Raw genomic sequence first — 13,438 nt, 5'->3', positions numbered from 1 at the left:
CAAGAGCCAGAATAAATGCATTACTCCATGGGTAATAGCTGACTGAATGGGGGAATACAAGAGTATTGCCTGGTTCATTGTATTACAGCTTTCGTAGTGCCTCAACAACATCATAACTACAACAGGAATGCCTGGGTGATAACATGTGTATATAGGAACTGTTTTTGCTGATTCCATAACTCTATGCGTAGTATTTGCATAAGCATAATTGCATAGATTGTGTCTCTGAGAAAGGAAAATTACCACAATAATGCCTTAGTCATCCCATTAATGCTTCAGTTATGCTACAGAAATTAGATAACAGGATACGTTCTCTTTATTTAAAACAAATGACCAACTGACTCACATCGGACACACATGGAAAGTTTCAAAATATTATGAACCATAAATAATTATCGTTATATAAAAAATACTTTAATAAACTTTAAAAAATAGTTTCAAAATATTGCACACATTATTCGATATGCTCTTACTTTATTGGGAAATTTGCAAGCATGATTCTGTTGAACTATTTTAGAACACTAATCTCCTAAACAAAACTTAAAATATTTTCAATGTTCACAACTACCTACTGTAAAGAGAAGATGAAAAACTATTATTTAATGCAAATCAGTTTTGAAAAACAATATTATTGCATATTTAAGTGCAAAACATATTTTTAGAATTAGTTAACATATTCAGTTGCCCTTGTTTGCTGTTCTCAGATTCCTCTTAACATCGCAATACACAGTGATTTCAACATACTATCATCAAGGACCAGCCGGGAAAAAAGACAATCAACTAGATTGCAGAAAAAAAGAAATTAGCATAGAGAATTGTTTACAAAGTTGTAGGTATTTGTTTCCTAACTCTAGTTCTTTATTACATCTTTTTTCTACATTACATCTATTATTTATCTGAACCATTTTGAAACTCTGCACTCTCATTTAAATCTGATGCTATGTACAAAACAAATATACAAACTATTTTCTTCACAACTCAATTTTCAAAATCCAATAACAATTACTACAGATAATAATCCAAACAGTAGTTATAATTACAAAAAATTGTTTTCAGTGGTGTCTAGTTCATGTTTACATCTTTTCGATTGGCCAAAATATGTATCTCAAATGTTGGCTTCCAAAATATCCAACATCAATTCATTCATTTGTGCTTGCATGTTACCAAAAGACCGAATAATGTACTCAAAACTTTGGCGGAAGAAATAGAAAATATGAATTTGATAATTCATAAGGCAATCAAGGTTTTCATTCCGAATGAGCATCGTTGCAATGTGTTCATCCTTTATTACATTTAAATACACAGTATAGTGTCCAGAAGTGGTAGTAGGTCCAGCATGGAAAATAATAGCCACTGTTGTAAAGGTTCGCCCAGAAATAGAGTCATGACTAGCAACAAAGTTTTTGATTTTGCTCTCCACTTTTCTGCCATTTGCACTACAATGTTGTAACATTAAAATAAGATATTTTCCATATCTTTCTATATGTAATGTAAACACCGTCTCTGATTTGCAATGCAAACATTTCATATCATGATTGGCTGCTTTTAGTAAATTGTTAAAAGGTTCTAATTTGCCCTCTGGAATGGTTAAATACATGAATCATTCTGTGTATATTTCAGTGCTGGAAGTAAATGAACACTGTTCATATTTATGATCCCAAGTGTAACTTTGTCCAAATAAGTTTCAATCTGTATTCCTTCATCTTCTAATATTCCAAGCATAAGCATTAGACATTCTTGTCCATCTTGTTGTGTATTAAGAGTAAAGGTCAAAGAACCAGTACATATATCCAAAAATGCAGAATATCAGAAGCAGTATGGAGTTTACTCCTGTCGGTTACCAACTGTTTAAATACATAATGTAGTGTTGAACAGAATCTTTTTTATGGTTTTCCATGATTTCATGATGAAGATCTTGTAGAGGAAACACAACATTCAGAATCACATTAGCATAATAGTTGATACCAGAACTATTTTAACAACAGCTTCCATTTTCTGTTTCTTTACACCTTCAACTTTCTTTCCAATTGTATTTACTTTTTTTAACCTCACTTGAATCTTTCACATATTTCTATTTTGGATACATTACTCGTTTCTCATCTATGGGATATTCACCTAAATCTGGAGCATAACGTCTTATTAACCGAATATTCTCTCATACACAATTTACATCAGCACTAGCTTTTTTCTCATCAAAATTAATCAAATACAAACCAGCCAATGATGTTACTCGAGATAATGCAACATATGCCGTTCCCTCTTTGAACACTGTCCTTCCAATATTTACTAAAGCATTATCTATACTTAAACCTTGACATTTATGAATAGTTACTGCATATGCTAAAGACATATAAATCTAAAAATCTGCAAAAATATTAATCTTTCACAAGTAAAAAGCGAGCATCAGAATGCCCAATCCGTTTCACCTCTCAAATGTGATTACATTTTATTTTCATAAATTATATTCCATCTCTCTTCTGAAACGTTACAAAATCAACAACTTTTCCTCTTGCTCCATTCACTAAACTTACTTCTACAATCACATTACGTCGTAAAATTACCTGACAGTTTATACATAAATGTATAACTTTTTCTAAGCCTGCAGTTTTAGATACAGACTTTTCCAAAGAGTGCAATTTAGTTTATAGTTTCACTGTAAGAACGATAATTACTCCCTGGTGTTCAATTTTTATCAACCGCTTGAAATTCAACTATTTTTTCTTTTTCCTGTTTCAAAAGCTCTTCATGAAATGTAGAACATTCTACAAGTGGAGGCATTAGCCAAAGTATAGAGTTATGTTCTCAAATTTTTATGTACACTATTTCAACTGATGTCTTTTTAGTTGTAAACAAGTTTTTTACTAGCGTCTTTCTAAAGCTTGTTTGCCATGCTTTGTTAAGACACCAATTCTTACATCTTTCAGAATCTTTTCATAATCATCATTTGCTTGTCGCATATTCTTTGAAAGTTATTTATATTCCAAATTCACATTTCAATACTGCCCAAAGAACTTCTAATGTCTTCATGAGCAAGTTTTTTTTTAAATCTGGTTCTCCGTTTACAGGAGTTAACTGTAGTAGATCTCCAATTACAGTTAAATGTTTTACGCCATACAGAATATCATATTCTGTTTCTAAAACCTGTTGCATTCTCAAATGTACAAAGGCAAGCATTAATTTTAAGACCATGCTCACCTCATCAATAATGATTTCTCACCAGAATAACTATTTTTGACGGAAACCTGGCTAACCAGTGACTCTGTGGCCATTCTTGTGTTGGCCCTCCCGGTAGGGTATGTAATGCATACACTGAATAGGACTTCAGGGAGGGGAGGCCTAGCGGTTATACTTAAATCTTCACTATCTTGTACTCTCTCCCCTCGAGCTATCCCTAATTGTGAAAGTGCTCTGTTCAAAATCTGGGTGTCACATAACTTTACGTTAATGGGGCTTCTTATTTACCGTCCACCTGGCCCAGCCAAATCCTTTCAAGAAGCCTTGATTCAAATCGCATCCACTCTTGTCCTTGAAACAGCTAACTTGAACATCATAGGTGACCTTAATCTCCACTTCAATTGCCTTAACTCTCAGGCGGTTTCCAATTTTTTGGGAGATTAGGAGATATGGATGCATGCCAATTAACTCAGCTAGTGGAGTGTTCATCACATGTTGCAGTTCACTTACTTGACCCAATATTTTTGAACCTCCAGTCTCTGGAAGTAAATGCACCTCTCCCCATGACTTGAACGGACCATTTTCCCATCTCTATGTTTCTGGGTATTGCTGGTCTTCCCACACAACCCCATAGACAGCCCTCCTTGAAACACCCATGGAATACATTGGATGCATCCACCTTTGTATCTAGATTAAACCACTGACTTGGAGGCAGCTGATAAAGCCTTTAGGGAGTGAATTATTATCACACTCAGCCATTGCATTCCAAAGAAACTGATGGAGGCCAACCGCAAACAGGCCCATGCCTGGTACAACGAGACCTTGATCTTGGAAAATAATTTTTTTTTACATTTGGGAACATGCCTGGAGGCATACATATGACGCCAAGGCAAAAATCACCTATAGGAATGCCATTAAATCCTATTATAAATTAGTTCAAAAGACCAAGGCCTCTTACCATGCATATTTGATCTTGTCGAGTCATAATCCCTCTAAAACTATTTTTCCCTTATATAAGAGATCACAAAACTCCCGGTGGGTACTAACAATTTGATTGGCACTAATTCACAATGTGAATCATTGGCGAAACACTTTATTAGCAAGGTTGAGTGCATTTATAGTGCACTTGACAGGGGACGGGGTGTCCCTGAACGTATAGTGACCTCCATGCCAACAGGTCTCTCCCACTGTTTGCATGACTTGCCATGCCACCCATGTCTCTAAAGACATGGAAGCTTTGGCATCCAAGGTCATATCAGGATCCCCTGATGGCCCTGTAAAACCTGATATTTTTAGGAAATTCCATGAATGTCTTATGACAGCAAGTGGGAATTGATCAGTAGATCACTGCTGACGGCAGAGATCCCCAATTTGTGGAACCAGGCCAAGGTCGTTCCATTGGTAAAAAGCCCACATTAGATGCATCTCTTCCAGAGAATGTTGGACCTATTTCTCTCTTCTCCTATCTGGCTAAGATTATGGAGTCCCACGTCAACGCCACCCTGACCAACTACCTTAGAGTAAATTAGATTTTTGATATATATCAAAACCGCTTTTGGTCGAGACATAGGTATGTGTATGAAGGTCAGGGTCTATAGATTCTAATCACGAATTAATCATGGATAGAATTTTTCATACTGTTTAGCAAAAATTACCAACATGTAGTACACAGAAGCATTTATTTCAGCATTATTGTGATATTGTGATTCACATTACAAAAATAGAAACCACAGGCATTGAAAAGAAAAACCAATTACTTCATTGGATTTAACTGAGGACTGAAGGGCATAGGTCTCAGATGATTTCTTATCTACCACCGCTCTTGTGGAGACAATTCTTAAAAATTCGCTACATATTACATATTTACATATGCGCTCGGAGTGACAGAGAAAGGGAGACAGTTAGGAGGGATAGGTGTGGTTGGGTATAGGTGAGGACTGGGTAAAGGGTGTTGTGACTTGAATACAATCACAGTGATTAGAAATGCAACCTTTACAGACTAATTAGGTTCATTAGTTCCGTTATATTCTTTAACATAGGATCTGTATTATTCCATGGCTTGCTTCCTATGTTAAGAAAGTTAGATGTAATCCGGTCTACGTTTCGACCCCTGGATTAAGGGTTGATTGATGCCTCAAGCTGGGGTCTTCTTCAGGACATAGAGGTACAGGAGCGCCTAAAGATAACATAGTTGTGGTAAGGACTGTATCAAGACTGTAGTTATAAAAGTGCTGTGTTACTAACGTTGGCCTATATCACAAATTGGGCTTCTTACTTATTATAGGGCCGTCCAGTGGCCTATTTGGGTTGGACCATCATCGGTTCCATGGAGATATGTAGAAGCCTAAAAGAGTTTAAATTGGAGGTGTAAGTACTGGGAAACTCTTGGTTTATTACTGAGCATAAGCGCTCCGAGAGATAGCAGAGAGGGGCACTTACTGGGACTTCCGTGGTTTTCCACTCAGATCGTTTAGAATCACAGGTCTTGGTACATCTGGAAATATTAGGTCAATCTGACGGGTAAAGAAAGAGATTGTGTTGGTTTTAGTACATGGACAGGTAGTCTAATATTAAAAGACAGAGACAGGCATAGGCAGTCTGAGTCGGTTCATTCTGACATCATGATGCTAATTTCAGATGTCATCATATTGTTAAAAAGTGCCAATTCTAGTTATTCCACATAAATCAGGATAAAGTAGAGTCATAGCGTGTCAATAGGCTGAGTAAATTTAGGGCGACATCGGATGGTGGACTGTAGATGTCGCTTTGTTTAAGAAGCTATTTCAAAAAAATCTATTTAAAAAAAAATCCCCACGTCGGAACGAGTCCTGCCGTGTGAAATACCTTGTTTTCGAGTATTCAGTGCGTGTCCTCTGGACTGAATCCGATATGGTGCTAGCAGCAGCGCTGCCCGATCGCGAATGAACCGCGAGGTGCAGGCGCTGAATACTTGCTGGAGGCTCGCCGTGGGCCACCAATCCGGTAGCGGCGTGCACCTCCACTCAAGGGAATGTCTACAAAGTACGTAGAAGGAATGTACTTAGGGATCGTCGTGATTTAGGAGCACCGTCACGGGTTAAAAGCGCGACTGAGCAAGTTAATACTGGAAGGAGAAAACAATTTCAAAGGTTAAACGCGTGCAAAAGCGTTATTCTGAGGATGTCTATTAGAAAAAGGGTCAACATCAATTAAAGGTCTAAGTAAACACGTGGCATATTTACACACATTAAGCTCTGTATGCGCAAAGCAGTCAAGGGAAAAACAATTATACACAGTATTAAACACGTGTGGAAGCGTTATTGTAAGGATGACTGCTAACCGAAGATGAAGCACCAGTTTGAAGTCTAAATAACCAAACATGCGGCATATTTATACATAATAGGCTCTGTGTGTGTTTAGCAGTCATATGTCATAAACAGTGGAACAAATCATATAACACATATATGATAGCCTTTACAGAGGGATATTCTTACATAAGGGCTGGATAGTTATATTGTCAGCTGAGCCCCAATAAAGTATGTTAATCTTACAACCGCATTCGGCCATGCAATACATCAGTGTGCATATAGTTCGCACTTGGAATTAAGGTCATTGGATTAATCCCAATTAATTAGTGCCATTTGGGAGAATGTTACATCAATTTCATTTAGTCCGTTTTGTACGGAATCAAATCGCTGCATCCATTTACACTCACGTGTGTTCAGAACAGAGTCTAAATCCCCACCCCTGGCTCCCAATGTGATCTTTTCAATGACCACCCATTTGAGGGATTCTGGTGTGTGATTCTTGGCTTGGAAGTGTTCCACTAGGGGCGCTCCTGGCGTTAGGCATCTTATTCTGCTACAATGTAGTAGTATTCTGTTTTTTGTTTTCTGCTTCGTTTGGCCAATGTAGATAAGGCCACATGGGCATAGAATAGCATATATCACACAGTTGGTATTGCAGTTCGTCAATGATTTTAAATCAATAGTGATGTTATTATGAGTGAAAGTCTTGGTTTCTATGCATAGTGCACAGGCCTTGCAGTTAGCACATTTATAGTTCCCAATGATATCAGGGAGATTCCACATTGTTTGTATAGTTGGTGCTGGTGGGGTATCTAACATAGACCGGACCACCACATCTCTGATACTTTTAGCTTTTTTGAAAGCATGCATGGGAAGTTCTGGGACTTCAATCTCATCTGATATGATACTCCAGTGGTTATTGATTATCTTGCGGATCTGATTGCTCTTGCTGCAGAAGGTTGTGACACAGATCATTCTGTTGGATGGATCTTGACGATTTCTTGGTACAAGCAGTGTTTCCCTATTGTTAAACCAAGCTCTTTTGCGCGCTCTTTTGACCAATCTCCTGGGATATCCTCTTTCCAGCAATCTGCTGATAAGTACGTCTGATTCAGCAAAATAGTCATCTTTCATGGTGCAGTTCCTCCGGATACGGAGGAACTGCCCAAAAGGCAAGTTGTCTCTAAGGGCCCTGGTGTGGTGGCTCGTGTATCTTAGTAGAGTATTCCTTTCGCTGGGTTTCCGGTATAAGGTGGTGATTAACGAACCCTCTCGTTCTTTGATGGTGATATCTAAAAAGTCAATCGATTCCTTACTGTACTTCGAAGTGAATTTGATGTCTTCCGATTGGGTATTGAGCCATTGAGTGAATGCATCAAGGTCTTGGTCCCGTCCCGTCCAAATCATAAAGATATCATCTATATATCTGTGGTACTCTGATATACTGTTGACAAATGGATTGTTCGATGATAAGATGTTACGCTGTTCAAAGTCACTCATGTACAGGATAGCCAGATCCGGAGCAAATGCTGCCCCCATGGCTACCCCCTTCTGTTGTATGTAGAATTTGTTTTGAAAAATAAAAAAAATTCTGGTCATTGCAATCTCCAGTAGGTCTACCAAGAATTCAGTAGGTACCCCCGTTGGTTGGGGTCTGGTTGTTAAGGCTCTCTGAATAGTTGTTAGTGCTGGTCCCTGAGGTATACTCGTGTATAGGGACACGATATCCATGGTTACAAGCAGTTGATTATTTTTGTTAAAGGGTTTTTGATCCACTAAATTGATTACCTGCATGGTGTCCCTCAGGTACGTGGGTGTCGCTTCAGCTAAAGGTTTCAGAAAACTATCCACATATTTGCAAAGAGGCTCCAGGAGGGAGCCGCATCCAGATATTATGGGTCTTCCCGGTGGTTTCGTGGGGTTCTTGTGGACCTTAGGTAGAGTATAAATCGTGGGGATCCGTGGTTGTTCCACATTTAGATAGGTGTATTCTTTGTCTGTCAAAAAGCCTATTTCTTTCCCTTTTAGGGTTAACGTCCTGATTAGGTTTCTGATTTCTGGGGTTGGGTTAGTTCTTAGTGGTCGGTAGCTAACTCCATCATTCAGCTGAGACTCAATCTCTTGTTTGTAGTCATTCACGTCCATGATGACTATTGCTCCCCCCTTATCAACGGGTTTGATCACTAGAGTCTTATTGTTCTTAAGGTCATCAAGAGCGGTCCGTTCATTCCTAGTGATGTTTTGTTTCACATATTGTTTCGTCTTCCATAACTTAAGCACGTCTTTCATGACCAAGCTTTCATAGGTCAGGATTCGATGGTTAACCATAGCGGTCTGGAGGGTAAAGGTTGAAGGTGGCCGTAGGTTGGTAAACGCTCTAGTTGTGCTAGGAGCTTTGTGTAGAAAGAAGCTTTTCAGGCGGATCTTGCGAAAGAATTTTGTCAATTCGGTCTTGATGTTAAACAGATTCAGATGAGATGTCGGCACGAATGACAGCCCCTTACTAAGAACCTGGATTTGGTCCTTTGTCAGCATTTGGTTAGACAGGTTCATAATCGGGTTATCTCTGTTCACCAACGGTACGTTTTCCTTCTGGTATTGATCTCTCCATGGCTGTCTGGCTGGAACCGTACTTGCTTGTTGGTGTATCCTTGCTGGCGCGAGTTGTCCCAATTCTGCGTGTTCTGGCCTCTGGTGGGTCGTCTGCTCCAGTTCCCGCCCCGACCTCGGGGAGGTCTCCAAGTGCTGTCTTCTAAAAAAAGTTGCTGTTGTCTGTTCTGTGGATCCTGTGGAGGTTGACACCATTCTTCTTGGTTATGGTAACCGCTGCTGGTCCCGGCTCCCTCGTTATCACTGCTTCCACTGTACGAGGAGTCTGAAAAATTCGTATATCGTCTCCCTCCTCGTAGTGCCCCTCTGTAACCACCTCTTCCCCTGTTGAAAAAGCGACCCTGGTTGTCTTGCTTGAAGTAGTCTTCAGCCAAGTATGGGTAAGTTCTCTTTTTATTGTAATACTGGATGTCTCTGGCCAATTTCTCAAGTTTTTTGTTTTGTGACTCGACGTCAAAGTCCTTGAGGGTTTTATTCAGACGTTCTAGAGTTTCCTTCGCACTAGAAAAAGCTGAATGGCTGGTGATCTCCGCTCTCAAATCAGTTATTTCTTTTGTTAACTGTTCCACCTGGTCCCGTGCCGTTTCCACCCCTAGGACCATCCAGTGGCGAGAACAGTTATTCGCCACAAAACTGAACCCCTCCTTAAATTTAGGATTGTCCACGAATATCGCCGGTTCGTTCCGGACCTGTAAACCTGTTGGTATTACATTTGCTCTCAGATAGCCAGTGAGGAGATGGCCATGTAATTTAGTGCGTACTAATTTTTTCTCCAGACGCTCAAGCTTGTTAATTTTCTCATTGAGTGAGAAATCAACTGTGGTGGTATTGGTTGAGAGGAAAACAGACCCAGTATCGCCCCCAATGAGATCTCTAATATGGTCTTCACTATAAGAGAGGGTTTCTGATTCCAACATGGTAATACCCTCAATATAGGTCTTATGCTTTTAATGCAATTCTTCGCATCAGAATAAAATAAACAAAAATATAAATGTAATAACCCTCGCAAGATAGGTCTTGCACATAGAGTAGTGAGTTTACAATGGGGTATACCCTAAGAACTCGCTGACCTGGGTCAATTAACATAGGTACGTGTATGAAGGTCAGGGTCTATAGATTCTAATCACAAATTAATCATGGATAGAATTTTTCATACTGTTTAGCAAAAATTACCAACATGTAGTACACAGAAGCAACAACATGTAGTACGCGAGACATAGTAGGAATCTACTCTGCTAGCCCTTTTAGTGAACATCAGTAATATTTCCTATGCTGATGATACTAATGTGGTATTTACCTTTTCTAAAAACCAGGATCAGGATCAACTGACATTCCCTGAAGACATCCTGGCCATTTCTGCCGGGATGGCAGACATTTACCTACAACTGAACATATACCGAGCTGCTCCTAGTGGGCCGTGACACCCACAAGTGGGACAACCATTGGTGGCCCACGGCTCTCGGATTTCCCCCCCAACCAAAAAATGTAGTAAAGACCTTAGGGGTCCTTATGGACAACAACCTTTCGTTTGAGTTCCATGCAAAAAAAGTGGCAGGGGCCTGTTTTAGCCTGTGACGCAGTTTAAAACCCATCTTGGGGTTCTTCGATACATCAACGCAACAATTAATTGTGCAATCAGTGGTGCAATCTCGACTAGATTATTATAATGGATTTTTTCTGGGTGTAAATAAAACTGTCACGGCGTGCATCCTCTTTGCCCTGTCTAAACACTGATGCATTTCCGATCTTCTCCGCCATCTCCACTGGCTGCCCATTGAACAGAGAGTCCAGTTTAAGACTCTCTGCACCACCCATAAGACCTTATACCGTCCACCTGGCCCCCTAAGTCCTGGAGGGGCTTTGCACACCATATGTCCCATCCCACGCTCTGCGCTCTGCCGTCTGCATTCCACCTACGCGCAGATGTAGAGCAGGGGGCCGCTCTTTCAAGACGAGGGCTTCTGCCCTATGGCATTCCATCCCACTTATGGCCCGGAGCACACAGGACCACTGGGCCTTCAGGAAATTGATCAAAACCTGTCTCTTTTCTACCATCTAGCTTCCTCTATATGGTCACTTGATCTGTCAGCGCTGGGACACCCCGTTGCTGGAGTAGCCATCTGCTATATAAATGTGTTTAACATAACATAACATACTATTTTCAAATTTTTGTTTAGATCCGCGAACCCGTACCGATATTGCACGGGAGCCCGTCACTGTGTGCCGTCATCCAGTTACAAATCATATCCCAAAATGAAAAAATACATTACTTAATAATGGTTGCCGGCATTGCTTTTGAACAAAAGCACCTACTTACATGCACTTTCCCTTCCCTTTCCCAATAGCAAATCTGCTTCACTCCATGAATCCGACTGTACATTTCATCCTCCCACTTCCAAAAAGCAAAGCACAAATTTTCAATGGCATGGAGGGAGCACAGCTCCCCCATGCCATACCAAATGCCAATGTCCCTGCCATAGACACCACAAAACATGTTTAGGACTGACCCTCACAGTTGCTGCTCCCCACAGCCATGTAAAGCTTCTCAAGTAACCCCCGTGATCCCCCTTCATCCAATGTATAGCCCTCACAAGATTGTACTCACTGGGACGGGTATTCCACAAAGGTCCCCCACATTTTGATTAACAAATGCCCATCAGAAATACTGGTCCCTGGAGCACTGTCAGGAAGGTTTCACTCCTTCACACTCAAATTTCACAGATAGCCCCAGGTACATACTGCTCTCCGAGCCAGAGGACGGACAGCAGACCCCAGATATCATTATATATGCCCAGGAAATGTGGCAGTTCCTGGTATGGACCTAGCCACCCACATTGTGAGAAGTTGGCCTGGCATATGCTGCTATCCTAATGCTAGCTGTGGAGAGCAGACTTCAGGCTAAGTCTTTAAGGAATGTAAAGCAGATTGTTTTACCGGCCTATAATCTCGTGAATGACCAAATGAAAGGAGAACCACCGGGTAAATAGGTGTCTTTTCGTGTTGGGTTTCCGACATGTAAACTCGTGCATGAGTACCCTCTCACACAAAACTAAGCACTCTGCCTCCAGGATTATTAAGGCCTGCCATAGGAGTGACTAATAGGTTTATATGTGTCTATTACTAAATGTAGATATAGGTAGCCTATATCTTAGTAAGGGGTGCTTGTATCACCTTACCCAGGCTGCAGTAGCAGACCTGTGGTGTCATTTTGGACGGCTTCCCAGGGGTTGCATAATATATGCTGCAGCCCCTGGTAGGTCTCTGGTATACCTTTGCCCTTGGTACCTAAGGTACCGTATACTAGGGACTCACAAGGGTACCCCAGTAACCAAACTGGAGTGTACCTAAAGTACATGGAATAATTTTAGAGAGGAAGCAGCTAGCCTGGGTTCTTGATTAGTAGAACCCTAGCCAGACTAAAGTCAAGAAACAGTGAAACACCAGCAAAAAGTGGGGGTAACCATAGTAAGCAGATCCTACTCTCCTACACCCCTCCAACGCAGGGACATTAAACTAACCTTGACCAATTGAGTCTTCATGTTCTAAGTGGCAATATCTGGAGAGTCTGTCTGCATTGGCATGGTTGCTCCCAGGAATATGTTCCACTGTACAGTCCATCCCCTGTAAGGAAATGGACCACCTCAACAGTTAGGGGTTTTCACCCTTCATCTGTTTTAGCCATAAGAGGGGCTTATGGTCCGTCTGAACAGTGAAGTGACTGCCCAACAAGTATGGCCGTAGCTTCTTCAGAGCCCAAACCACAGCAAAGGTCTCCCTCTCAATAGCTGATGAACGTTTCTCTCTAGGGGTCAACCTTCTGCTAATAAAAGCTACTGACTGGTCCTGACCTTCATCATTCAATTGTGACAGCACAGCCCCTACCTCAACTCAGATGCATCTGTTTGGACAATAAATTGTCTGGAGTAGTTAGGACTTTGCAAAATTGGTGCAGTGGACATAGCCTGCTTCAGGTCATCAAATGCCTTTTGACAGCTGGCTGTCCACGTAATTCTCTTAGGCATTCTCTTGGCAATTAAGTAATTCAGGGGTGTCACAGTGGATCCATATCCTGTGACAAATCTTCTGTAGTACCCAGTCAGGCCCAAGAAAGCTCTGAGTCTGGGTGGTTGGAGCAACCCAGTCCATATGGTCTGGATTTTGCTCTGCCATGGTTGAACCTGGCCTCCACCTACAAGGTGGCCCAGGGACACAACCTGACTCTGCTTTATATGGTACTTAGTAGCCTTGATAGTGAGGCCTGCCTTCTGCAGGGCCTCCAAAACATTTCACAGATGGACCAGGTGATCCTCCCAGGTGGAGCTAAAGACAGTAATATCATCTAGATATGCTGCACTGTAGTCTTCCAG

The 13,438-nt window shown here is 40.9% G+C and overlaps 1 protein-coding gene across 1 annotated transcript in view; it reads left to right on the top strand.

Moving 5' to 3' along the window:
* Nucleotides 1-13,438, top strand: part of LOC147736954 (lysozyme g-like) — a 198,243-nt gene that overhangs the window by 32,134 nt on the left and 152,671 nt on the right. The window lies entirely within an intron of this gene.

This window comes from Lissotriton vulgaris, chromosome 1_1 (assembly GCF_964263255.1).
Source record: "Lissotriton vulgaris chromosome 1_1, aLisVul1.2, whole genome shotgun sequence".
NCBI classification, from domain to species: domain Eukaryota; kingdom Metazoa; phylum Chordata; class Amphibia; order Caudata; family Salamandridae; genus Lissotriton; species Lissotriton vulgaris.
This window is presented reverse-complemented; position numbering and strand designations above follow the sequence as displayed.